The 26840-nt window shown below is 37.7% G+C and overlaps 1 protein-coding gene across 4 annotated transcripts in view; it reads left to right on the top strand.

The window, feature by feature from the left end:
• Window positions 1-26840, top strand: part of rasgef1ba (RasGEF domain family, member 1Ba) — a 195602-nt gene that overhangs the window by 123808 nt on the left and 44954 nt on the right. The window contains exon 1 of one of the 4 annotated variants that reach the window (XM_055011244.1): window positions 10296-10419. The exons of 1 other annotated variant lie outside the window; for it this stretch is intronic. The gene's annotated coding sequence lies outside the window, so the exon portion shown is untranslated. Of the gene's footprint in view, window positions 1-10295; window positions 10420-13918; window positions 14060-25133; window positions 25437-26840 lie in introns of those variants that run through there. 2 more of the 4 variants (XM_055011243.1, XM_023294734.3) reach the window with 2 other exon arrangements.

Below are 26840 nucleotides of genomic sequence, written 5' to 3'. Positions count from 1 at the left end.
GAAAATTACAGATATTTGTTATTTCAAAGAAAAATAATGTATATTAAGCATTGAAAATGGTAAATGATTTTAAAATAGTTCCATCTTTTTGTTATATTAGATCATATTTAGTAAAATTACAGGAAAAAGGGTGTCCATTTACAAGTTGACTGAAAAAAAAATGTTTTAAAAAAAAATGTTTTTTTATTGTTTAACACGGTTTGACCAAACTGCTTTTTACTGGATGTAAATCAACCTAAATGAATGAATATTTTACAGATATTTGCTGTTATTGAAAGGAACAAAATGTGGATTAAGGATTGAAAAACATTATTTTTCAGACTTAATCTCTTTTGTTAAAGATAATATTAAGTAAAATCACAGAAAAATGTATTAATTTACATGCTAACTGTAAGAAAAACGAAATAAAATACATAATATCCAGTTTGACCATAAAATTGTATTGTTTTCACTGGATTTAAATCAGTTATTTAGAAGATATTTGCCGTTATCTGAAATAAAAACTATATTTATTAAAGAGTGAAAATGGTGAGTAATTTTTAAAGTGTTAATTTATTGGGCGCCTGTATAGCTCAACACGTTGAGCGGGCGACCCATGTACAGGGGCTGGTCCCCGATGCAGCGGCCCGGGTTCGATTCCCGCTCACGGCCCTTTGCTGCATGTCTTCCCCCGACTCTTCTCCCCTGTTTCCTGTCTCTCTCTCACTGCGCCTATCTAATAAAAAAAAGGCCAAAAAAATAACTTTAAAAAAAAAAAAACTGTTAATTTACAGATTTTTCTTGTTTTTTGTTTTGTTAAAGATCCAGTAAAAATCACAAAAAAATGCATTGATTTACACATTTATTGTTAAAAAAATTTAAAAAAGGCCTTTACTGTAAATAATGTCCACATCAAAAAAATCTATACTTTTACAAACGGTAATTAGATTTTTAATAATGTTTGACCATAAAAATCACACTTTTTTTCTATATTGAAATCTGCTAAATATTCTGCCGTATATTCGTATCCGGGCTCTTTGTTTTGACTCTTTGTCCAAACTTAACGAGTAATTAGAGCTCCAGAAAGATAGCAGGTCTGAACCGACGCTGATCCTCCCTCCTCTTTAACTTCTCCTGTTTGCTTTTTAAAAAACATGCAAAACTCCTGGCTGTAATCCCCAGCCAGGCTCTAAATGAGTTCATGAATAAAAATAACGAGTCGGCTACCGTTGTTAGTGAAGTAATTAGAGCAGATGCATGAAGCGTTTGACCCCGACTGGCCAGGTGTGTGTTTGTGTTCTGTTTGTGTGTGTGTGTGTGATGTTGTTCAGCCTGGAGGCAGCATGAAAAACGAGACAAACGTCCAGTCGACTGTCTCGACTCCCATCTTCCTCTGTAATTACCTGAGCTGTGGCGGCTTCATCGTTTGTGTGTCGTTTGTGTTGTGAAGAACAACTTTTATTCATGGCCTGCAGCTATTTTTACCAAAGCGGAACCGCAAACACTTTTCAGGCTTGTTGAGCAAAATGTCGCCAACAAATCGGTCAGAGTTAGAACGGTTGTTGTGTGATTTTAAAATCTTATTGTATCATTTTCTTCCTTGAGAATAAAGTCGAGAACTAAATCAGAAGCTGGAAGTCCCCTTCAGTGAATTCATGTTGAAGAAGTGGAAGTAATGGAGCTGTGTGTCAACTGTGATTTGTGAAGACAACATCTAACATTTGGTTTTTCTGTGTGATTTACTGCACAAAAGATGGAAAGTTCAACAGAAAGCTGCTGACAAGCTTCTTAGATTCTTGGTTTTTGTCTTTAAGTTGCGTTTTCACTTTACGCATCGAAACCGATAGTCGTGTTTCTATGCAATAATCAATCAAGTTGGAAGTAAACTTTGAAATACCGCAAAGATAAGTAAAAATAAAATATGTATTAGTCTTGTTTCATTAAGTGGTGTGGATTAAAATACAAGGTTGCATGTTATTGCCAGAAGGGGGCGCTGAATTACTCATGACTGTAATTAACAGCAGAAGAAGATGGAAAACAAATAAGATGTTTGCCCCCAAAAAGAAGAAACAAACAAAGCTTTGGGCCCAAGAAAAATTCATTAAAGTCTTGCTCTAAATCAGAAAAGTTATAATTGTGGTTTCACGTCATCTGCTATCGGCCATATTTTGTGTTGTTTGGAGACAAAGACAAGTTAAAAAAAAAGCAGAAACACCTAACAAATCATGCAAGTTGAACGTTCACTTCGTATGAACTTTTTCGAACAAGGTGTTACCTCTTTTTCAAAAAGGTCAACAACCACCTCAAGCGTGTGTAACAACATTTTTACAAAATAGTTGTTAAATAGTTCTTAACATTTTTTAATGCAATACTTAAAAATGTGCTTAAAAATATGTTATTGAAACACGACTGATCAGACTTTTCCCAATGGACGTGCACACCCCACAGCGTTAGAATGTAAACATCTAGGATCCGTCTTCTTTGGAAGCGATCGAAAGTTTCAACAACGCTTGAAGGCAATTACACAATGTAAAGTTAATCAAAATCACCAGTTGATGTCACACATCAACAACTCTGCACTGAATCTAAAAGCACAATATGGCAAACTAACTAGTGGTACCTCTTCTACATAGTCTTTGGTATGATAGGTAGCGACATAAACCTAAAAGTTGGTGATTCCTTGAGGTACTTTTGGATTTGGTCATAGCTAAACTTTCTATTTTGATATTTTTTGCTGTGAAAAGAGTGTGTTTCTCATGTCTGGCTCAGTTTGACCAGTTTTAGAGACACAGCATTGTTTGTGTTGTTCTTTGTAATGCATGCAGTCAGAATAGAGTATACTATCTTTACTGTTGTTGCGATTTGCAGAGAAATTTGTCAGTCTTTTAGTGCGTGATAAATGAATACAAAGTCCATAGATAATTAGTAGGTATGTTTCTGGGGTAGAAGCTGTTTTACAGTTTGTTTATCTGTGAATTGATGGACATGAAACGTCTACCAGAGATCTAATGTCTGTTGAAACAGGACGTTCCTGTTGGCCAACTCTTTCTGTCTTCACTCTGTTGTCCAACAACTTAGACGGACACACTGAAGGTAATTCCCTCCCCAACTCCTATGATGAAGCCTTTTCTTTGGAACTTGCAGGTCATTTTAATGCAACCTGAACCTTTGAACTGCAAGAACTGTCCTTGTTGAACCTCTTTAACGGCCATTTTTTAGGGGAAAATGACTGAAAAACTGCCATGTGGGTCTTGAAGCTGTTTGGTTAAACCTGGAGAAGATAAGTGCTCAAGTGCTGTAATTTTTCTGCCCTCGTCCAGTTCTTTTTCCTTTCTTTTCTCTAACATTGCCATCAACAACTCTAGGGCCACTGAAAAGTCGCGACCCACTTTCGAAAAATCCATCCCTAAGACCTAAACAGAAACTTGCGTCTTGTAATCAGTAGTTTCTGGTTGGTCTTCGTAAAAGATTCCCAAAAAAGTGGGTCCAAAACCAGTTAGTAGAATTACCTTTCTCCCTTACAGTAGATCTCCTCTTCCAATATAAAGGGACTTTCTCATGTTCTCAGATATTTCACTGTATCTTTCTCGTAAACTTGTGTGCAAAACCCCTTCTGGAGGTTTTAAAAAATCCACAGCTGCCTTTTCTCATTTCCTCTTTGTGAGATCATCAGTGGATGAGGAACTGACGGGACAGAAAGCTTTTCATTTGGTTTCTGTTTAGTTTCCATTAGTTTCTGGTGCCAAGTTGATTCCATCTGTCATCTGACTCCCAGAAGACGTGAAAATATGTCAGAATACGTCACAGAATAAAATGTGTTTCATCTTTATCTTGTAATCTGGAAAGTCTATGAAGTTTGTGACAGAAGTCCAGCCAGATTTGACGACGCCTATAAACTGTAAATACTGGAAAACTGCGTTACATAATTTCAAAAATGTACCTCCCTGAGTTGAGTTAATTTCAGGCAAAGGGGAGTGATCTCTAACTCCGAAATAATTCACTTTAAGTACATTTCTCTGTAAAACACTAAAGGCATTTTTGGCAGCTTCGATAAAGCTAAGCTAACAGTTTTCCCCTGATTTCGGACTTTCTGTTAAACTAGCATTCAGATCTGCTAAAAACAAGAATTAAAGTTGGATCTTGTCTTCTAATTCTTTGTAAGACACCAAATAAGAGTTAAATCCATTCTCTCATGCATGGCGGCACAATCAGGAGAAGCAATTTGGCTTTAACTCCAAACAACACGCTGCATCCTCTTTTAAGATTACTGCTAAAGTCATTGCAACGCATTCCGATGTATAAAGGAACAAAGAGGCCGAGGGCTTCGAATGCAAATGTTGCTGGCGGCGAGCAGACTGAATCTGCATCAGCAGAACGTCCTCCTCTAATTGTTGTGTTTGCAGGAGGAGGTGAAGCAGTGAAATGAACGGAGAGATCTTAATGCTCTCGGCAGACGTCCAGGGAACGCACAAGACGAGCTGTTAGCGCCTCGCAGCCTCTTTAAGAGCCACTTCCTCCAAACTCTTGTTATTCAGAGTGGGGATGAGCGGCACACTTAGCAGTAAATCGCATGAGGACATGCATCACTGCAGGAGGGACTGAGGACACGTTGCTTTCATATGATTGTAGCGTGGTAAAACCTGCAGCATCAGCTTCTTAGTTTCTTTTATTGTGATTAGTAATATGACATGAACTCTGCTGTTTAAACTTTAAAGATGCCTTTAGACTTCAGCTTCAGTGAGCTGATGGATCACACTACATGCTGACATGGATTAAGGCTGAGATTCTAATCAGACTTATGAAAACAAAACGCCGTACTGATCATAATTAAAGCTGCAGTTTAGTTTATTATCGGTGGCAGCAGAATTGTAGCTGTAGAAATGAGAATGTTTTAGCGAAGAGTCGATCAATGTAAGATCCGTTTGTTGTCACATCATAACTTGTATTTTGATAAGTTGTCAAGTTCTCTATACATTGAGGCCATATAGAGGAACCGAAAAGATGTTTCTGTCACACCTTTGCATTAGCGCCATGCATTTAAAAAAGCATCAAAAGACAGTGTACATAAAATTAAAATATATAAAAATCAGCCTATGGACTGGTGGTAGTGCAATAGAGTGGCAGCTTATTGATCCCCTTGGGGAGATTCAAGATATCCAGTAGCTCACTCATGTTACATTTAAGAAAAATAAGGAAACTAATGTGCAAAAGAACATGCAAATCCTGCTGGTTGAAGAAATAAGGTACAAAATTGATGGTGTTTACAATAAAGATGAGTATTACAAAGCCTAAGGACAGTATAGAAGTAATAATCTGAATATCTGAATACAAAACCCATTGTTGAAGCCTGACCTTAACTGGCATTCACACCAAAAATAGCTCTGCATTAAAAATTCAAAGTCTGCACTGGTGGATACAACAAAACACTTGACGCTGTCCTGTGGATCAAATCTGTGACTGTTTACATTACAGCAGATTGTGAACTTGTGTGTGTTTACATGCTATATGCACTGCAGGGGGAAACGAGGGCTCGTGTTGAGGCAGAGGTTGAAGCAGGTTTAAACTTTCTTGCTGTTTGACCCTGACTTCTGCTGCCTGAGGCCTCTGCATCGACGCCCCGCTGTGCCGGCTGCTGTCTCATGTAAATGAATGAGGAGGTTTTTCATGCGGTGCTGTTGTCTGACTGAACGCTGCCTCTGACATCTACCCCCCCGCTACCAAAACCCAACCCCCAGCTGCTGTGTGCAGCCAAACTCTGGTTCTGAATGTATTTTAAAATGTTTCTTATACTGTATTTATACAAGCTAGGGCTGCACAAAGACTGACATTGTAATATTTTCTGTATATTATGGTAGGAAAAAATACAGGAAGTTGCATCAGATGACTTGCATAACTCTATTTGGAAAGAATTAATTATTGTAGAATTATTTGGGTGATTTTGTAGAGGAATGGAGCTGCATCGAAATCAAAAATCACATTTAACCCTCGTGTCATCCTGTGGGTCAAAATTCACCCGTTTTAAAGTTTGAAAATGTGGAAAAAAATATATGTTTTCACAGTGAAACTTTTGATGTCCACATTTTCAACATTTTTGGGAAATCTTTGAACATTTTTTGGTGGAAAAAAGAAATGTTAAAGATGTTTCTTAAGAACATTCACAAAAAAATCAACGAACCAGTTGATTTTTATGTGGATGTTCTTAAGGAAAATATTAGAAGTTTTACTGATATATATGGAATCACTTTACATATTTTTAGAATTTTTTTGGAAGATTTTGACTCATTTTTTGAAAATATTTAGAAGAATTTTCTTTCCAAATTTGGGGAATTTTTTAAAAATAAAGCTTTTAAGGGAAACTTTTAAGGAATTATTGGAATTTTCTTCCTGAAGGTTTTGCAAATTATCAGAAATTTGGGGATTTTTTTGCTGAATTTTTGAATTTTTTCAGACAAGGAAACAACATTTTTTGGTGCCTGTAAATAAGGACAACAGGAGGGTTAAGAAGCTGAAAATGAGCATTTTTCATGTGGTGTTTTTTGCTTTGAATCACTGTCAGATCTGGCTTTATACTCATCATACAGAGCTTTGTTGCTTTCAAAATGGTAAATTTAGTCATATTGCCTCATGTAATGGCAACAATTGCAGACATAGTGCTTGTTTTTGTTCAACATTGTCCTTCCTGTTGCAGAAATGTTTCTACACGTTACATTTGTTTTTGCAACCAAATCTTCCTTTTTTCAGTATTTGTCTGCTGTTCCTTATTCATTTTCTGTCTCATATCTTGTGAGTAAAGTTAAAAAAACAAAACTCTGTGTCTCCAAGGACACATAAATAAAGGAAAATACTTGATGACAGAATAAATGCTGTTCTACAGATGTCCCAGGTAGATTGGTAATGAAAAATGAGATCCATGCAAGCTTTCTTTTGTACCAAGCAGCAAAAAAGTCATAAAAACACAGTATGTTTGAGTTAATTCATCTTTCTTCACATTGCACTTCCTGTGATGTGACTATTACACTTGCACACGTTGCAAAGTAGCTACTAAAATGATATATTACATAGCCCATAGTATGTATGGAGCTTCTCTGAATAAATATGGTACATGCAATATATGAATATACTGAATATTTAAAGGGAATGAATATGTGATGTAATAGTATCATCATTAGGTGCTATGGCATTAAGCTTTCATGATTCGAGAGGAGATATAAAAAGAAATATATAGGCTGTGATAAAATATAAAATATAGGACAAATAGAAGCTTTGCATATTAGGTCATGTATATTGCATAATTCAAGTATATGTAAATCATTTTCAGTGCATTTATTATAGTTTATAGAGACCAAAAAGAGTTAGTGCAAACTTTGAAGCAGAATCTGCTTATTTTCCACAGTTTTATCGTGTTTTTAAAATGTATATTCTGTATCATTTCAAAGTTTTAAAGCGAAGTTACGCCACGTAACGTGACGTCACACGTTGAGCGCCGTCACCCGGAAGCGAAAAGCGTCGGCGTGTGCGCGTGTGTGTGTGTGTGTGTTTACTGTTTACATCTGCTGCAGCTCGACAACATGAACCCCCCGATGATCAACTCCACCAACTCCGTGTCTACGACCAGAAGTAAGATTCAGAGCAGCCGCCGACGTGTCGTGTTTGTGTTTGAACAGACATTTAGAGTCACACAGATGGAAATGTAGGTCAGCTAGCTGCTAGCTGCTAACGTTAGCCCCGGCTGCTACACAGCAGAAATCACACTGTAGTTTGGTTTCACTCAGCTTATCGGCATTTCTGTGCTCAAAACATTCCTTTTTGAACTAGCACTGAAAGCCTTTAACATCTCTAGAAGTGTTTTCGTGCTACTTTCACTCTACATGTGTGAATTGGCCTGTTTGCTAACTCTCAACTTTACAGGAATCAGCTAGCAGCTTGTTTCCTGGTTCATTAGCAACACAGCTAGAATCTGATCTCTGCTAAAGATGCATGTGGATTTCAGTTTCTCAAGCTGAAATCTGCTCAGTTACAAGCTTAGTCTTTATTCTACTGATGTTCGTTTGTAGGATTGCTGTTTTTAAGTTTTCATCTCAACTGATGCAAGACAAAAACACCTTGTTTATAAACTGTGTAGTTTAATATAATTTAATTTGCTGCTTTGTTAGAAATCACTGAAGGGAAGAAACTCTTTAACTGCCATCAGATTAATGTAGAAAAATCGTCATACTTAATTTTCTTGTTGTCAGTCAGGAGTTAATGTGATTGAAAATGTGCAGGTTGACACAAGCTAGCTTTATTAGTCATTCATTTTACATTAAGACTGTTGAATAATACCTGATGTGTATTTTAATTAAAGTTGCACTCATTTGCCAGTTTATTAAACCTCATTAAAAGTTCACAGTTCAGCCATTAATGCTGCCTTCATGACAGCGCTGTAGTCAACTTAGTCAATTAAATCATACCCACCTTCTTCACCACACGTCTGCATAATAAATTAACTAAATCACCTATAGTGCACTGAGAGCACTCTACCTGCCTTTGTAGCCTAAATGCATTATTAATAAACATTAAAAGCTTCTGTTTGCAGCATATTAAATCATCTCATCAGGGTTATTTTAAACTGAAATGATAACAGCAGACTAGCACGCACAAAAATAAAATTATATCAACTTGTGATTCCAGCACAAGCACTATAAAGAAATGTAACACGAGTATGGCAATAACATATAATAATAATAATAATAATAATAATAATAATAATAATAATAATAATAATAATAACAATAACAACAAGTTAGCTGTGATTTTTTGTTTGTGGAACCGTGGTATGAAAATTGCAGTTTGCAAAGTTTACACTCGATTTTTTGGCCGTCTCTTTAAACAAAATGAAGCCACATAATTGACATTGTGTCAACTAATTTGAAGTCAACCCCAAGTAAATGTTCAGTAAACGTTAAATAAGTTAGCCATGACAGCCTCCATGAAGTTGCACAAGCTTAAAGTTAGTAAGAAAACAAGGGGCAGTTCTACATTAGTTACTAAAGCATTAGTCCTGGAAGCATGTAGATGTAGCGCTCGTCTCCTTTTAAAAGCTGTTTCACAACTAATGAGAAATTTAACTTTAACTCATTTTTGAGCAACTTCAAATAATATAGAGCAACTTTAACTAATATAGAGGAACTTAGACTAATATAGAGGTGCTTTAACTAATTTTTGAGCAACTTTAACTAATACAGAGCAACTTTAACTCCTTTAGAGCAACGTTAAATAATATAGAGCAACTTTAACTCATTTTTGAGCAACTTTGAATAATATAGAACAACTTTAGCTAACAGAGAGCAACTTTAACAAATATAGAGCAACTTTAGCTAATGTAGAGCAACTTTAATTCATTTTTGAGCAACTTTAACAAATAAAGAGCAATTTTAACTCAGTTGGAGCAACTTTAGCTAATATAGAGCAACTTTAACAAATATAGAGCAATGTTAATATGGAGCACCTTTAACTCATTAAGGGCAACTTTAAGTAATGTAGAGCAACTTCAGTATAGAGCAACTTTAGCTAATATAGAGCAACTTGAACTAATGCAGAGGAACTATAATTGATATAAAGCAACTTTAATATCTAGCAATTTTAACCAGTAATATCAACCTTTGCTAATATAGAGCAACTTTATCTCATTTATAGCAACTTTAACTAATATGGAGCAACTTTAACCAGTAGTATCAGCTGTATATAATTGTGTACTGTGTTGTATGACTTGTTCTTGTTTATGTACCACCATCACTGAGCTGCGTTGTGCACCTACAGGGAAACGAGAGGCCGAGCGCTCTGTTAACTGGACGGCGGAGGAAACTCAGGTGCTGCTGTGCGCCTGGAGCGACGAGCGCGTCCAGAAGAGTTTGGCGGAAAACCTTCGCAACCGCCACGTCTTCAAGCACCTCTCGGCTCGGATGTGTGAGATGGGATTTTCTCGGAGTCCGCACCAGTGCCGACTCCGGGTGAAAACTCTCAAAGCCAACTACGTGAGAGCCAAACTGCAGAAAAGCGGAGACAGCTCACAGCCGTGCACCTTTAAATACTTCGCAGAGATGGATGCGGTGCTGGGCAGACGGTCGGCCGGAGGGGACGGAGGGCCTCATTTTGTGTCTCCAGAAGGGATGGCAGAGCGAAGCCTCATCTCTATGGACGGCACAAGAGGCATCCTGCCAGATTTAAACTCTAGCGCGGAGGTCGGTGGACACCATTTTTACTCTTTGGGAAGGTCGACGAGGCAACGTTTGGTGTCTTTAGAGGAGAGGACGGAATGTCAGCTGGACTCTGAGGTCAAGATGGAGGACAGGGAAGACTCAACAGATGAGTTTGAGTTGAGCGACTCAGGATTCTCGCAGCATCCCAGAGACAGACGGCATGAAGTTTATCTGAAGACAGCCATCCATCGGGAACTTAGTGGTATGTACTGCAGTGTTTCCTCTACATTCATTCAGCAGCGGCGGGCTGCTATTCCTAAATCCTAGCCACCGCTCCTTCAAATTTCAGTTTCTTTTGTTATTGTCGCAAATACACCAGTGCCGCATGTCTCCACCTTCACAGCAGAGTTCTGCACTGTGTCGGGTACTTGTGAGTACTAAGGTGAACTACAGATAACTGTCTTTCTCAGTATCTACTTTTTAATACGTCGGGTTAATATGACGTTGATGTCACGAGAGCACAGCCTTGAAGGTGACGTCAAGTCAAGCAACGAGGCTCCAGGTCAGAGAGTCAGAGGAGTGTCGTCTTGGAAAATAGGGCAGCGGCTTACCGGAGAAAAATTATTAGTTTAAGATAACTCATAATATATTTTACAAGTTAAATAGACATTCACAAAATATTGATGTCCAGCTAAGGTTACGTAACATATCGGTAGCTTCAGTTAACCCTCGTGTCGTCCTGCAGGTCAAATTGACCTGTTTTAAAGTTTGAAAATGTGGAAAAAATATATTTTCACAGTGAAAACTTCAACATTTTCAACCTTTTTGGAAAATTTTTGAACATTTTTTGGTGGGAAAAAAATAAATGTTAAAAATTTGACCCCTGCGACTGGCATGAATCTTGTGATTTAATTACAAATATTCCACTAATATTATTATGAGTGGAATGTTTAAAAATCATAGAGAGCACCTTTATCTTAGTTGTGAAAGATCTTGTGTGAAGGCAGGACAGTGATGGAAAAGAACACAGAAAGACAAACCATTAAGTTGGTTAAATGAGATGTGAATGATTCAGATTTGTTGACTGATAGTTGAAGAAATATGTACAGTAGCATGAATAAATAGCATCTAGAAGAGTTGAAAATTACAGTTAAGCAACTCTACATGTTGCTGGATGAAGAATATAAATGCTGCGTGTGATTTTCAAATTTGTTTTTATAAATTACATAATGCACAAGGAGTTGATTTAATTTGGACTGTTGGCAGGCGTTTCTGCTGACTGTACGCCTCTAATTTACTTATTTCAATGTCAGCGAAATTAACTTTGCTTTTCCTTTGATCATCTTTTGTCACTGCGAATCAGAAATGACAAACAAGCAAATCAGATTCAAGAGATTTTATAGCGACGTACAGTGACAGGGAGCACATGAGGATTCATAACAACATGCACAGCTACGATTGAGCACAGTTTAGTTGGTGTAACTGACATGAAGTCCTTCTAAAGATCGACTTAGCAGTTAGAATCAAGCTTAGTGAAGATCGGTTGGTTCAACCAGCTGTTAAACTAGTGGTCTTCAAATCACTGGTTTTATCTTTGATCAAAACATCTCATTTTAGTAGCCGAGACCATAAAACGCCTTTTTTTTTAACCTTAAAATTGATTTAATCCTCTCAGTTTATCACTGTTTTTCTGCTCCTGTCACATTTTTCCTCACTGTGGCTCATTTTAATATAAAGTCCTGCACCTCCTATGGAAACAGAACAACCATGACTACCACTAGAAAATCTCAAAGTTGTTCTCTGCACAATATAACACAATTATGTATCCATAAATCATAAAACAACCCCAAAAATGGAATAAACATGTAATTGTATGTACAAATTTCTCCCAAATGTTACCTATAGTGGAAACAAATACTAATCATTCTGTAAATATTTCACTATTTACATTTTTAATTCCATAAACAAACTGTGTTTAAAAAAACACATATATTATGTGTCTGTTTAAACACAGCCTGCAGTTCATCCGAGTTCAAGTTTCTGCATTTTTTGTCCTGTAACTTTTGGTCAAAGCTCACGATTGTACCAAATAGCCCAGAATTTTTTGCTTTTTAAAGAATCGGGTTACTGCCAACACCTTATTTTTGGTAAAAGAATTTAATAACACCCACAGACTAAAATGATTTTGATGAAATATCCTGCTTTTTAGCTTAGATATGGTTGTTTTTCCTGACAAATGAAAGTCACATACGGTTAATTCAAGGAAACCCACAGATTCTTACTGTAGGCTTGGGGCTGCACAGTGGTTTGGTGGTTAACACTGTCGCCCTGGAGCTAGAAAATCCCCGGTTCGTGTCCCGGCCTTCCCACGATCTTTCTGCATGGAGTTTGCATGTTCTCCCTGTGCAAACATGGATTTTCTCCAGGTTCTCCAGCTTCCTCCCACAGTCCAGAAACATGCTGAGGTTAACTGGTGATTCTAAATTGTCTGTAGGTGTGAATGTGAGTATCATTGTTTGTCTGTATATGTAGTCCTATGATAGACTGTTACCTGTCCAGGTGTCCCCTGCCTTCACCCTCAGTCAGCTGGGATAGACTCCAGCCCCCCATGACCCTAATGAGGATTAAACGGTGTATAGTGGTCCCTCGCCATATCGTGGTTCACTTTTCGTGGTCCCACTGTATCGCGGGATTTTGCGGTATATAGGTATTTTTATGTATTTATTATCTTAATTATTTTTGTGGTAAAATAAACATGTTCTAGGCTAAAAATTTGAAACAATATGAAAAAATAATTATAACATGTTAAAAGAATTTTAAATCGAAATAAACTGTGTAGCGTACAGCGCTGGGCTCTGATTGGACCGTAGCATCAGTCTCCTCCATCTCCTGTGTGTAGCAGCATTCAGCATCTGGCCTTGTCCTGTCTCACTGTGCAGTACATTCATCTCATCATCATCAGTACTGCACAGCTAATACATCATCATCTTCATCATTTAAGTTGTAGTATATTCACTGGTAAGTACCCATCTAGAATTTTATATGTTTTTCAAATTACGTAGGTTTAAGAGTGTAGAAAGTGTTTAAGAGCATAGGAAGTGTGTGTAACAGTGTGGGAAAGTTTTATAAGTGTGTGGGGAGGTTTTGTAAAGCCTTAGAATATATATAAATAATAAAATAAATATGGTCGCGACTTCGCAAATTTTCACCGATCGCAGGGGGTCGGGCCTGGAACGTAACCCCTGCGATAGACGAGGGACCTCTGTATAGACAATAGATAGATGGATGGATAGGTTTGGGATATTCCTGTCACTAATGTCACACCTGTTCTGTTTTATTTCTCAGCTACAACGGTGGAAAACAGCCTGAGCACTCCCTCCCCTCACGCAGCACCTCCTCTACCTGCTCCTCCTCCACCTGCCCCTCTAAACCAATCAGCCGCCTCCCCTCTCCTGCCTCCTCCAGATGTGAACCCCAGCAGCCTCCCCACCTCCTCCTCCTCCTGCCTGGAGCCCGTCCTCCAGCACCTGTCGCAGTGCTTCCAGCAGCTGGTGTCGGAGACCCGGAGCCTCCTGGTGCAGCTGGAGGGCCAGAGGCAGGAGCAGGCCCGCTGGCACCAGGAGCTGCTGGCCCAGTGGCTGCAGAGGGAGGAGCGCCGGCAGCGGGAGACGGCCGAGAGGGAGGAGAGGAGGGAGAAGGCTCGCATGGAGCACGAGATCCGAGTCCTGGAGCTCCTCACCAGCCTGACCAGAGAGCAGGGCTGCAGGTGTGCCGGAAACCAGGCGGCACCGGAGGCGGCGAACGGCTCCGAATCGCACCGTTAACGGGGACTAGCGTGGACAAGTTGTAAAGCTCAGGTGGACTCAAGTAACAGCACTGAAAATGCAAACAGCCACAGTCAGGTCAGTGGTTTGGAGTGACTTTTTGAACCAAATGCAGGGAAAATTGAGGATAAAAAGGTGATTTCTGACAGATCAGATGAATTTGCAGCTAAAGTGTAAAAGAGGAATTTGTTCTTTTCTTTGTTCCTGTTGCAGCTCTGACGGAATTTCTTAGCTGTCAGTTGACTGAACCAAATGTAATCGAAATTTCATGCACTTTCATAGAAATTAAAAGTAGATATTTGAAGCCATTTTCCGCTGTCTTGTTTGCACAAGCCTCTAGTTCACATCCTATCTAGTGGAACTGATAGCTTCATTATTCATCATTGAGAAAATCACATCCAGCAAATTTAACAGGGACAAACTAAACTCGTGGCTCACATGATATCAAATTATTTGACTTTTCTTGCTGGAATAATATAAAACACTAGTCAGAGTAGATACAAAACCCTTACAAGCTACTTGGTAGTCGTTATTTTGGACTAACGAGACCAGACTTGTATCTAAATAGATGGCAAAACTGCAGTTTCAATGGTCTAGATGACATAGAGACTGCATGTGTAGAATCACCAGTCAGTCCTGTTGAAAACGCAGGTTTAAAAACTTAACATATTTGGTGACTTTGCCCCAAAATATGGTTTAAAAACCTAATTTTACGCTAATTTTCATGCAGAATTGTCTTGAATATTTCATTTACAGCTTGATGCAGAGCTCTAAAGCACAAATCACATTCTAAATCATGTTATAGATACGGTGAGCCAATAAAAATGCTATTTATAGATTACTTAAAGAAGATTATTTGAAGTCTGTCTGCACCTGCTGCATCCTGAACCTCTATTTTAAACCGTGCAGTTTGGTTTTTGGGTGGAAGAGCAGGATATGTGTCATAGAACCACCATTGTTGGCTCAGTGGAATTTTCCCACAGATTTCTATTCAGGACTCTTTCAGCTTTTTTTTTTTTTGTCTCACCAGTATTACTGCTGGAGTTCCAACCAGACAATAAATCACCTATCAAGAAGGAAAAAAAAAATCTTTAAAAATCCATAATTGTCCACATAAAGCTGCTTTTCTTCACTGAACTTTACTTATTTTAAATTTAATACAGTACGGAGATGCTAAAACATTAAAAAATATATGCAGTCTAATATACATAGGTAGGTATATATAGTGTATTCTGTGCAAAATTGAATTAATTTATTGTATATTTAGTGAACAGTAATCACATCAGAGTTAGCTAGCGGCTAATTTTTCTGTGATGTCGCCGGGCAGGAAATCAGAAATCAGAAAGCATTTATTGCCAAGTGAGCTTGGATACACAAGGAATTTGACGTGATGAATAGAGTTACGGTACTCGGCAACAACAAAGCGGTAAAAGAATAAATATAGACTCTAAATCTGACAAATTCTAAAAAAATAAAAGAAATACTCCAGCAGGTCCTCGGTTTACGACGTCCTCGACCTACGGCATTTCGTGCTTACGTCACCATCTACCATATATGTATTGAGAAAGTCTTGTTCCGTCCTTACGGCGTTTGCGACATGGAAACTAATTTTGCGCGGGAACTAGTTGGCGAGCGGAGTGAGGGAATACGTCGCCACACGGCGCTATACGAGGAAGACGGCTTTGTTTACATTCACCGGTTGTATGCCACATTGGATTATGCTGCATTTGCTTTCTTTAGTTTTTGTAGTTTTTTTGGAAACTTTTTGCCCTTCATTATGGCTCCCAAGCGCAAGTCAGACTCTTCTGATGGCAGTGCTTTGAAGAAAAGGAAAACTATCTCCATGGAAGTGAAATTAGATATAATGAAATGCCCAGAAGTGCAATTTAAACAAGAAAAGCACTCAGAGCGCAGTACTCGGATGAACACGGATGAAATCTTGAAAGAATCTGGGGTCCTCAGTGGTGGATTTGTAGTAGAATTGCAATCATGTGATCATCAGCAGGCAGCTGACGTCGTATTCACTTGTTGTCATGGTTACAGTGACGCATGCCGCTCTCTAGCAATGATACAGAAATCTTTAATACATGTGTGGATCCAGACTATAAGCTGCATCACTGCCAAAATCTAATCACTTGGTCCTTGTGTCATTTCTGACCTTCACTGAAAATTTCACCCAAATCTGTTGGTCTGTTTTTGAGTAATATTGCTAACAGAGAGACAGACAAATCAACGTTGATCATCACATAACTCTGCCGTGTTCCTTGGCGGAGTAACAACAATATCGCACATGGTTATTTAAGTGTTGCATGTGAGATTGAAATGTTGTACATGCATTGGTGCTTAAACAGGAGTCTTTAATGATTTCCTGATCTATTGTTCATGAGGGAAGAACATGGAACATAAAAAAACAAGCACAGAATATGAAGTACAGCACTTAAAACAACACAATACCAGATGTAATTACTGCAGTCACTAAATACAATAAATTACACACAAACCCTGAGGCTGCTTTTAAACTTCCTGAGTGTCGAATGATTGTTGGCATGTTTTTCTACTGATTTAATTAAGATGGCAGATTAACAAAAAGCTGCAGTCATACAAGGGTCATTCCAGAACTGGAGGACATGTTACAACATCCCACACATCAAATTTCAAATAATCCACGTACAAAATACTAAAACATGCAGTTGTTGTGTAAATGTCTTTTTCCTTAGACCAAATCTAAAAAACAATAGGAGAAAAAAATGTTTGAAAATATTTTTTAAAATACCAAATAAATCTGGAGTTCCTCCTAAAATGCCATTTTTCTCTTGTCCCACTGTCCTGATGACCAATTTGAATCTCAAATAAAACAGTTAAAATGAAATTTAAATCTCCTCTTTTTGGTATTATTTTTTTCATTGATGTCTCTTGTGATTGTGGGAAAAAAAAATTAAATAGTTTTATTTTTGCTGAACAACATATTTGAAGCCTGTTTTTCAAGATTATTGGTTTCATTTTTAAAACACAAGCAAACTACAGTGTGGGGTGTGTTTTGCCCTGCCCATTTTGGCATTTTCAATAGATTTTTGGCACAATAAAAAATCAAAAACAAAGCCTTCCTTGTTTTCATCTTGTTCTTATTAATATATCAGAGCTGCAGTGATTAATTGATTAGTTTAAAACTATTTGATAACCAATTGAAATACTTTTTTAAAAAGAGAAAACATTCAAAAAATCATTTTAAATGCAATTACTTTCATTTTTCTGTCCTCTTCTCTGACATTAAACTGAATATCTTTGGGTTCTGGACAGAATAACGCATTACATTGATATTTTTCATCATTTTCTGACATTTTACAGACCAAACAATTCATCTATTTATTGAGAAAACAATCAGCAGATTATTTAACAATGAAAACAATAGTTGCAACCCTCTTAATATGGCTATTTTTAATTATTATAACCTTCTTTTTTTTTTATGATATTCAAGATTGTTTAGATGGATGGTAACTTGTTGGGAAAACTGATCCAAAAAGTCCAAAAATCCATAAATGATAGACTTAAACTGAAATATCTACAGTATTTGGTTCTTCTTGATGAGCTATAACCCTAAATCTGAGCTATTTCTCTTTTTTGTTGCATAATAGAAAGAAAAATATAATTCCCACTTGAAATGCTACATATCTTGCTTGCTAGCTAACATTAGCATGGATTAGCAACCCTGCTACTGTGATTAGAGTAGGGTTAGCAAACCACAAATAAAACATGGAATAAAAATGGCACCACTGATGTGTATGCTGAGCCAATCAAGCCTTTGATAGTTTATTACCTATAATTGATGAATATAGAGCAGAAAATTGCCAGAGAGGTTTATTTTTCAAAAAATTTGAAGCCTGAATGTCCTCCAGTTCTGGAATGAGCCATATGCACGACTACTGCCTCAGTAGGAAGGAGTATTTGAAGAGTTTGCTGTCAGTTCGTCAGTTTGTTTGTACATTTCCCCGCTGTGGGATCAATAAAGGATCTATCTATCTATCTATCTATCTATCTATCTATCTATCTATCTATCTATCTATCTATCTATCTATCTATCTATCTATCTATCTATCTATCTATCTATCTATCTATCTATCTATCTATCTATCTATCTATCTATCTATCTATCTATCTATCTATCTATCTATCTATCTGTCTATCTATCTGTCTATCTACTCTTTGTTCAAACAGACAGATAAATAGTCTAGTCATGTTCTGTCGTGACTCTGCAGGCACTTAAACTCTATGACCATACATCCGTCCTGCATGAAGCGTATATAAAATGTTACGTAAACCACAGCTTGGAGAGTTGATCTTTTGTGACGTTAATGATGTACTATGAAAATCTACAAGACATTGGGGCCACCGGTGCAGATGAAATTAGATCATATGTCCTTCAACGAGTTTGGTTTCCGTTAGCCAAACACCGGACCATGACCTGAAACCTCCCACCTCAACATCCTGATGCTCGTCTTCTTCTATATTTATCGGGAATGTAGCGCAAACACGGGAACATTTCATATCCAGCGCACCGACCTGGATGTCGCACTTACATAAGAGACCTTTAACACAGTTTTGACAGTGTGACCCAGCGTTTTTTCTCTCTATCTTTAGTCATCTGACGTCTTGCGGACACGATGTACCTTTTTACGGCAGCGTGTCCGATGCCGTTAAACCTCAGAACACATCATCGAATGAGCAGTATCATTTCTGTCTGTTTATTACAGCTGCCCTCATGCTGATTGTTACCTGAATAGACAGACTGGAAATCTTTCGCTGCCCTGGACGAGCGTGAAGAGGCTGGGATGGAAAAGCCCCACTTCCTCTAGGTTTTCAGATGCAGAAACCAGACCTGCACACGTTACTGGTTAGACTGGTATCGTGCTACAGAGACAAAACCCATGAATACTTAACGGGCGGAGGTCTTGAAACTCATTCATCTCTGTTAAATGTTCAACAAGGACTGTCTGTCTGAAACATCTCATTCCTGCGTGTCATAGAGCGCCATTGTTGTCTAAAAATAACCGAAAACTCAACAATGAGCCGCACCTTTAGACAGAATGACATGTTCCTGCCTCACAATAAACACATACAGTCCGGGTTATTTTGAATCAACCCCAAATATATAATCCTGCTGCTCCGAATACTCGCTGAAACACGAAATGTGGATTCATCCACCACAGGAAGTAGTCCCTGGAAAAGCACCATTTATTCCCATTTGCAAAACAAACTACTATGCCCAGCTACTTGAGGAAATTATTGGGGTTTTATTTTTACTAAACAACATATTTGGAGCCTGTTCTTCAAGATTATTGTTTTCATTTTTAAAAATATAGGAAAAAGTTAGTGTGGGGTGTGTTTTACATTGTAGATTTTAGTCTTTTTAATGGATTTTTAGCACAATAACAACATCAAAAAACAAAGTATTCCCTGTTTTCATCTCATTCTTATTGTTAGAATCAACACATACAATCTGGTTAATTTTGAATCAACCCAAATATACAATCCTGCTGCTCCGAATACTTGACGAAACACGAAATGTGGATTCATCCGCCACAGGAAATAGTCCCTGAAAAAGCACCATATCTTCCCATTTGAGTAACATTTTAAAAACAGACTACAACACCTAGCTACTTTAAGAAATTATGGATTTAAAAAAAAAAAATAAAAAATTCCTAAACAGCATATTTGGAGCCTGCTTTTCTAGATTATTGTTTTCATTTTTAAAATACAGAAAAAAGGGAGTGTTTGGTGTGTTTTACATTGTAGATTTTGGCCTTTTCAATAGATTTTTAGCACAATAACATCAAAAAACAAAGCCTGCCTTGTTTTCATCTTGTTCTTATTAATATATTAGAGCTGCAATGATTAGTTGATTAATTTTCAAGTATTTGATAACCAATTTTAAGATTTTTTTTCAAAGAGAAAAAGGCCAAAAAAAACATTTTAAATTCAAATATTTTCACGTTTCTTTCCTCCTCTCCAACAGAAAACAGAATATCTTTGGTTTCTTGACCAATTAACTCAGTAAATTGACATTTTTCACCTTTTTCTAACATTTTGTAGACCAAAAAAAATCATCTATTTATTGAGAAAACAATCATCAGATTAATTGAAAATGAAAATAATAATTGAAACACTTTTAATACGGCTATTTTTAATGATCATAACCTTCTTTTCCATTATATTCAGGATTGTTTCGGTGATAAATTGTTGGGAAAACTGATCCAAAAAGTCAAAAAATCCATAAATGATAGACTTAACTGAAATATTTCCAATATTTGTTTCACGAACATGTTTCTTGATGAGCTCTGGCCCTAAATCTGAGCTATTTCTGTTTCTTTTGTTGCATAATATGAGAACAAAAATCCATAATTTCCACTTGACATGTGAATCTGCATCAGGCGTGACAGCTGTTTGCCAAGTCTGCAGACATTAAATTGATTCAATTTTTCACCATTTTCTGACATTTTATAGACCAAACAAATCATCAATTTACTGAGAAAACAATCAGCAGATTAATTGACAATGAAAATAATAGTTGCAACTTTTTAATACGGCTATTTTTAATGATCATAACCTTCTTTTCCATTATATTTAGGATTGTTTAGGTTGTAAATTGTTGTTAAAACTGATCCAAAAAGTCCAAATATCCATAGCAGACAGATTTAAACTGAAATAAATACAATATTTGGTTGAAGAACATGTTTCTTGATGAGCTCTGAACCTAAATCTGAGCTATTTGTGTGTCTTTTGTTGCATAACATAAGAGAGAAAATCCATGATTTCCACTTGAGATGTGAATCTGCTTCAGACGTGACTGCTGTTTGCCGTGTCTGCAGACATACATTGTGTTTACACTCCGTGACGTCCAACATTGTGGCTTCCAGCCAGAGCTTTGTGCAGTCATTTAAGAGGAAAGAGAAAAAGACAGATTAACGCATAAATCTGCGCTAATCCCAGATTACGTAATACCTCTGGACGTTGATGAGATCTGGGATGATTTGCTGTTATTTTACCGTGGCTTATTACTCGGCCTGGAAACGTGGAGAAAGTCAGCCGAGCGCAAAGATTTTCTGCAAACAAACAAACAAACGTCCAGCGGGAAGCCAGATTTCTGCAGACCTTCAGTCCAGCTGCAGTGAAGTTTGTGTCCTAGGAGAGGAAATAATCGAATCTGTTGTCTAATAAAACAGCGAGATGGCTTTGACCTTTCTGAACAAATTAAATCAGTCGGCTTTGTTAGAACGACACATGACATACAGTGCCGTGAAAAGTTATTTGTCCCCTTCTCAAATTCTTATTTTTTGCATATTTTGCCCACCTAAATGTTTAAAATCATCATATATGGGCCACTGGGATATAAAAACACCATCAAAGTTGATCCCAGTTTCTCTTAAACACATGAACTTTGGTCGGAGGTCATTAAGCATCGCATAAGTCTTTGTCATGGTGCCCATTATTTGTTACAACAATGCTCTCTGCTTGGAAGTGTGCTGATATTGCTATTTAGACACAATTTGGGATTAAAAAAGTGGCTTTGTATGACACCGGGATGTAAAAACACCATCATAGTTTTGTCTTAAACACATGAACTCTGGTCGGAGGTCATTAAGCACCACCTATGTCTTTGTCATGGTGCCCATTGCTAGCTAAACCTGCAAAATACTTTCTGCTTGCCAGTGTGCTGATATTGCTATTTAGACATATGGTTTGGGCTGAAAACGGTTGCTTTTTTTATGCCACTGGGATATAAAACATTGTCCTAGTTGATCCCAGTTTGTCTTTAAAACAAGTTCTGGTCGGAGGTCATTAAGCACCGCATAAGTCTTTGTCATGGTACCCACTGCTAGCTAAACACGTACAATACTTTCTGCTTGCCAGTGTGCTGATATTGCTGTTTAGATATATGGTTTTGGCTGCAAACGGTGGCTTTTTTATGCCACTGGGATATAAAAACACTGTCCTAGTTGATTCCAATTTGTCTGTAAAATGAGTTCTGGTCGGAGGTCATTAAGCACCACAGAAGTCTTTGTCATGGTGCCCGTTATTAGCTAAAACCTCACAATGCTCTCTGCTTGGAAGTGTGCTGATATTGCTATTTAGACACAATTTGAGCTGACATGGTTGCTTTGTTATGCCACTGGGATATAAAAACAGTGTCCTATTTGATTCCAGTTTTGTCTCAAACACATGAACTCTGGTCGGAGGTCGTTAAGCACCACATAAATCTTTGTCATGGCGCGAGTTGTTAGCTAAAACTTCACAATGCTCTCTGCTTGGAAGTGTGCTGATATTGCTATTCAGACATGATTTGGACTGAAACGGTGGCTTTGTTATACCTGTAGGATATCAAAACACCATCATAGTTTATTCCAATTTGTTTTAAACACATGAACTCTGGTTGGAGGTCATTAAGCACTACATAAGTCTTTGTCATGATGCCCATTGCTAGCTAAACCATTACAATGCTCTCAGCTTTTCCGTGTGCTAATACTGCTATTTAGTCAATGAACACATGATTTGGACCAAAAAAAAATGGCTTTGTTATGTTACTGGGATATAAAAACACCATCCTAGTTGATCCCAGTTTGTCTTAAGCACATACACTCTGGTTGGACGTCATTAATCACCACCTAAGTCTTTGTCATGGTGCCCCATTGCTAGCTAAACCCCAACAATACTCTTTGTTTGCCAACAGGGAACTGCTCAAATGTTGTCCGAGTGTTAGCCTCCTCTGGCTGCTACAGTAATAATCGGTAAGATGCTCCACCTGGTGGCGCCACCAGGTACTGCAGCTGGAACTCAGTATTGGCAGAAACTGAATGCTAAAACAGGGAAAACAAAACTTCATCTAGACAACCCGGCCTTTAGTTTCTGTCTTTTAGCTGTAGGTACCGGCTCAGTCTTGCATCGTTCAGCAGGTTGTAGCACTTCAAAGTAAGTTTCATCCTTACAGTCCTTACTAATCTGTACAAGAGCTTCCACTAAATCCACAGCTAAACCAGAATCGCACACACTTCAACTAATCAAAACGTGTGCAAATAAAGTATTTATTGACGTGTAAAAACTGATATTTTTGACAATGAAAACCTTTAATCAGTGTATTTTCTGGTTGGTCGGAGCTACTCTGTGGTTGAATGGAGGATGACTCTGCTGGTAAAATACATCTGTATGGAAACAATGCTTGTACAGACATTATTACGCATCAAAATTCCCCCAGAAAAACTGTAATTCCTGGATGTAACTCCATATCTGGGTGTGTAGTTCTAATGGATTTCACTACTGGTTGTGTGTTGTGGCTCTGTCTCTACATGCCTACAGACATAAATCACCTTTATAGCGTCTAAAAGGTTATTAAAGGTAACTGTTACCACCATTAATGGGTGGTTTCGAGAGCAAAATTCAAATCGGTTGACACAGAAAGATTCTAAACTGTTGCGTTAAATATTTTTCCTTCCGAGAAACTATTGTTTTTACGTTTAAGGCTGCACCTTTTAGAGGAATGTTCAGTTTCATTTTTTCAATGGGAATTCATTGTGAGAAAGCTTTTTGTTCCAGAAAAGATTGAAAAACTTTATTTAATTGTGCTTCCAGTTGGCTAAAATTACCGATCAACACAGAAAGTCATTGTATTATTGAGTTTTACTTTTAAAGTTGGGGACTTTCCAAGTTCTTCATCTGACATTCCTGTAAATAGGTGGATTGAGAATTAGAACGTACACTAGCAGCAACAGAAAGTTTACGTTAGTCTTTTTAAATTCTGAAAACTTCAAATTCTCACTACTGTCACAAGAAATCCTGTTCAAAAAAGTGTAAAAATCAGAATAAAATATGTAAAACAAACAAACAAAACAAAACAATGTAATGTAAAAAACAGTGAAAATAACTTCAAATATAATAATATAAAATTATGGCTTATTTTGCTGATTTTCAGTGTAATTCTACAGTAAAACACGGTCTCAAAAATATTTGTGAAAAATACTTGTGTCATTTTGTTTCTCATTTTTATCACTTTGTGTTTCCTTTTTGTCTCGCTTGTGTTTTTTGTCTTATTTTTGTCATTTTGTGTTTTGCTTAATTCGTTGCTTTGTGTATAGTTTTTGTCGTTTTGTTTTTTGTCTCACGTGCCATTTTTGGTCTCATTTTTGTCGTATGTCCATTTTTTTGTCGCTTTGTAACCTTTTTGTCAAATTTTTTGTCTCTTTTTTGTTTATTTTTTGTCTTTTGTCTCTTTTTTTGTCATTTTGTTTCTTGCTTTTGTCGTTTTGTGTCTCATTTGTGTCATTTGTGTAATTTTTTGGTCATTTTGTTTCTCGTTTTCGTCATTTTGTTTCTCATTTTTGTAATATTTTGTCTTGTTTTTTGTTTTTTGTCTGACTTTTTTCGTTTTGTCTCGTTTTTGTCTCACTTGTGTTTTTTGTCTTATTTTTGTCATTTTGTGTTTTGCTTTATTCATTGTTTTGTGTATCGTTTTTGTCGTTTTGCATTTTTTGTCTCTGTCCATTTTTTTGTTGCTTTGTAACTTTGTCTAATTTTTCATCATTTTGTTTGTCCGTTTTGTCATTTTGTGTGTCATTTTTGTAATATTTTGTCTTGTTTTTGTTGTTTTTTGGGCTTTTTTTGGTCTGATTTATGTCGGGTTGATCATAAAGTAAAATACTGTCATTCAGCTCCAGATACCTGTGATTAATGTTTTGTTCCTTCGTAGAAACTCTGTGATCTGTTCCCTTTTGCACTAAAACAAAGGAAAAACTTGGAGTTGTTGTTATTTATAGGTTATTATGTTGCTGTTTTACTGATCACTTGAGATCAAATTGGGCTGAAAGTTGCCCCTGAACTAAACTGAGTTTGACACGCCGGATCTAAATCAATCATTTTTTATCTTTAATTAAATAATATTCCTGTAAAAGTCCCTGTGGGTGATTATTTTGCTGTCAGAGGATGATGTGACGGAAAACACCTCACGGTTTGAGTGAAACGGAGCTGGAGAAAGGGAAAGAGAAATGAAATTGGAATCCACAGAAGGAGGGGGAGGATGAGACGGGAGAGGAAGGGGTGAGTGCTGTGCTCTGATTGGCTGCTGCCTCCCCCCCTCGCTCTGTAGTCTTCAGGCTGGTCGCGGCTCCGGAGCGCTCAGACGAGCGAAGGCGGCGGCGGAGCTGCAGCAGCACAGTTGGAGCGCTCATTCATTCAGGCGGATCGATCTCCTCCGCAGCGACTCGCTGCCGAAGTGAAACCGGGAATACACGTCCGGCTCTGGGCTCATTCACACCCGAGTTATGCCACAGTGAGGAGACGGACTGCTGCGTTTCACCGCGTCGGTTTATTCACATCCAAAAGAGACAAAAACGGAGCAAAGTCTCGGCTTTTTACGCGCTTTTTACGCACGGATTTGGGGACAGATTACGCACCTGGATTGCTGCTTTTTGAGGTGAGACGTGCAGATTTATGTGTGATTCTTCTCTGTTTGGTGATTTTATTTTATTCTTTTATTGAATGCTTCGTTGTTTTGGAGGTGGAGCTTCTCCAAAATGCGCGCAGGTGGTGGAAAGAGCGCACTTAATGTCCAGCCGTGGACGACACAGATGACCTGACCGCCTGCTTTCTGTCTGTTTTCTTAAATATTACGAGTTAATTTGGAGTTTCTTGGTATTTCTGCTGCAGTGAGTGTTTTCTGTGCGTTTTTTGTTGACTTTTATGCTTTAAAATCAGAACAAACAAGAGGTGATGATGCCCAAATTAGCTCATTTCGCCCCAATATTTACCCCATAAATTGGATTTTTCAAATCAGTGTCAATGTCGAACTATTTTTAACCCCCACTACCTTCTGGCTAAGAGGATTCCCTTCCCCTCCCTCCCTCAGTCGCAGTCTTTCCTCCTCTACAAGACAGTGAAGGATCAGTGAAGTTAATCCCGCATCTCTCCTGAATAACTCCTGCTCTGCTCGGCTCTGTTCTGCGTTACAGGCGTGCGTCGGGGGTTTCCTTAATGTGCTGACAAGTTAAATCCGTTTATTGGTGCTTTGGCAGGACGCTGGTGCGCAGAAAATATGAGGTTACCTCCTCTGGAAACGCCTGAATGACTTATTGTTGTTGTGGATCACACAGCTGCTGCTGCTGCTACTGTGCGCTGCGGTGGTTTGTGTACAAACACCAGAGGCTTTGTGGGAAATGGGACGTTTCTTGTCGTGAAATATGGCGACAGGAGGCTCATATTTGGTGCTAAAAGTCGTATGAAGGTGGATAAAATGCGTGTGGGATGCTGATGCTTTGATGATGAAAGAAAAGTGTGTTTATAGCCTGTCTGTTCAAGCTTAGACATCATGATTTGCAGGTGAAGCAGCTGAGAAAACTGAGCTGAAACTGACAAAATGTTCTAGTTGGTAGCTGTTTTGGATCTTTTTGGTGTATCACAAGCTTCTTTACTGCAGATAGAGGTTTTACAGTTGAGTATTGAGCATTTTTTTTTTTTAGCAAAATATGGTTGAAAAATCACTGAATGCTGTTAGAATTGTGCTAGATTTATATAAAAAATAATTTCGATGTTGTAAAAGCCTGTCTGTTCAAGCTGAGCCATCATGATTTGCAGGTGATACTGCTGAGAAAACAGCTGAAATTGAAAAAATGTTCAAGCTGGTAGCTGTTTTGGATCTTTTTGGTGTATCACAAGCTTCTTTACTGCAGATAGAGGTTTTACAGTTGACTATTGAGCATTTTCTGGAGAAAAATATGGTTGAAAAGTCACAGAATGCTGTTAAAATTTTACTTAAATGTCATGTGCAGGATAAATTTAGATTAAAATAATCTTTTAATGTAACCCATGTGCAAAAACTTCC

The sequence above is a fragment of the Amphiprion ocellaris genome, chromosome 6 (assembly GCF_022539595.1).
Source record: "Amphiprion ocellaris isolate individual 3 ecotype Okinawa chromosome 6, ASM2253959v1, whole genome shotgun sequence".
NCBI lineage: Eukaryota > Metazoa > Chordata > Actinopteri > Pomacentridae > Amphiprion > Amphiprion ocellaris.
The sequence above is the reverse complement of the archived record's forward strand: the minus strand, read 5'-3'. Positions and strand labels throughout refer to the sequence as shown.